The following is a 2,447-nucleotide window of genomic DNA, read 5'->3' as shown; positions in this document are numbered from 1 at the left end:
TGTAAGATGCCGTATCTCACTCACTCACACACACACACTCACACACACACGCACAAATTTTGGCAAATGACATCTCTTCTGGTATCTTGCATACCATAATAGTCCTCCCCTGAGGTCCAGAGCTGCCATTCCAACATTAAGAGCAATTTTAAAGCTGCAGTTTTTAATGTTTGAAATGTCTAATATCTAATCAAATCTCTAATTCTAACCCTTTAATTTCACTTTATATCACTTTAAATAAATAAATATGACTAGTGACATGCCCAGGCGTGTATGACACATCACGTCCCCAAGTGTTTTGTTCCTCTAATACCACAGCAACCTGCTCACGATTACAGTTGATTATTTATTAAACAGCATCATACTTTTATCTGTTTAATGTTGTGGAACAGCTACGAAACAAGTTCCTGGTTTACTCTCATTACTTACAGCAGTTCCTGTATAAACAGCTGTTCTTACCTACTTCCTTACATATGTATGAATGACTTCATTTATTTACTTACTTACCCACGTCCTTCCTTTCATCTTTCCTTTCTTCCTTCCATACTTTCTTACCTACTTCCTACCTTACTTGCTTACTTAATACTACATCCTTTCTTCCTTCGTTCCTTCCTTCGATACCAACTTCCTTTGTTTCTTCCTTATTTCTGTCCTTCCTTCCTTCCCTCCTTCTTTCTTCACATACTTACGTACTTACCTACTTCCTTCTTTCTTGCCTTCCTTCCTTCTATACCTACTTCCTTTGTTTCTTCCTTCCATCCTAACTTCCTTACATACTCATCTACTTCCCATCTTACTTGCTTACTTACCAACTACTTCCTTCCTTCCTTCCTTCTTCCCCTCCATATTTACCTACTTCCTTTGTTTCTTCCTTTCTTTCTTCCTTAAATACTTCCTTCCATTCTTTCTTACTTACTTACATCCTACCTTATTTTCTTACTTACAAACTACTTCCTTCTTTCCTTCCCTGCTTATATATGCACAACTGACTTACTTATTTACTTACTTATATATTTCCATTCGCTTGTTTGTTTGTTTGTTCGTTCCTTCCTTATGTCAATACCACTTACTTACTGATAGATAGAAAGATAGGGTGCCAATACTTGTAGAGTTGATAGACAGATAGATAGACAGGGTGCCAATACTTATAGAGTTGATAGATAGGGTGCCAATACTTGTAGAGTTGATAGATAGGGTGCCAATACTTGTGGAGTTGATAGATAGATAGATAGATAGGGTGCCAATACTTGTAGAGTTGATAGACAGATAGATAGATAGGGTGCCAATACTTGTAGAGTTCATAGACAGATAGACAGGGTGTCAATACTTATAGAGTTGATAGATAGGGTGCTAATACTTGTAGAGTTGATAGACACACAGATAGATAGATAGGGTGCCAATACTTGTAGAGTTGATAGACACACAGATAGATAGATAGGGTGCCAATACTTGTAGAGTTGATAGACAGGGTGCTAATACTTGTAGAGTTGATAGACACACAGATAGATAGGGTGCCAATACTTGTAGAGTTGATAGACAGATAGATAGATAGGGTGCCAATACTTGTAGAGTTGATAGATAGATAGATAGGGTGCCAATACTTATAGACTTGATAGATAGGGTGCCAATACTTGTAGAGTTGATAGATAGATAGGGTGCCAATACTTGTAGAGTTGATAGACAGATAGATAGGGTGCCAATACTTGTAGAGTTGATAGACACACAGATAGATAGGGTGCCAATACTTGTAGAGTTGATAGATAGATAGATAGCGTGCCAATACTTATAGAGTTGATAGACAGATAGATAGGGTGCCAATACTTATAGAGTTGATAGATAGGGTGCCAATACTTGTAGAGTTGATAGACAGATATATAGATAGATAGATAGATAGATAGATAGATAGATAGATAGATAGATAGATAGGGTGCCAATACTTGTAGAGTTGATAGATAGATAGATAGATAGATAGGGTGCCAATACTTGTAGAGTTGATAGATAGATAGATAGATAGATAGATAGGGTGCCAATACTTGTAGAGTTGATAGATAGATAGATAGATAGATAGATAGATAGATAGATAGATAGATAGATAGAACTTAGGTACTCAGCAACAAAATGCAGTTTAGCATCTACCAGAAATAGTAGCATTGTGCTAATTATCAAGCTGCAGGATGAATATGTAAATATATATAGACAGTAAATATACACAAGGCTATTCTGAGTGAATAAGCTTGCAACCAGCAGTGTAATAATTACTAAATCACGAAATCTGGAGAGATACAGAGCCTCGTGTTGTACACTCTCGTCATCTTGCTCTACTTACGGACATTTTTCTGGCCTGGAAACTAACGATCCTGTTTAAAAGTAGAAAGGGATCTTCTAAAGGCACATTCAGTTTCACCAGAAAGGGCGGGGCCAGCTACATACGAGGAAAGAAAATAGGC

The sequence above is a fragment of the Ictalurus punctatus genome, chromosome 4 (genome assembly GCF_001660625.3).
Source record: "Ictalurus punctatus breed USDA103 chromosome 4, Coco_2.0, whole genome shotgun sequence".
In the NCBI taxonomy this organism is placed as follows: domain Eukaryota; kingdom Metazoa; phylum Chordata; class Actinopteri; order Siluriformes; family Ictaluridae; genus Ictalurus; species Ictalurus punctatus.
This window is presented reverse-complemented; position numbering follows the sequence as displayed.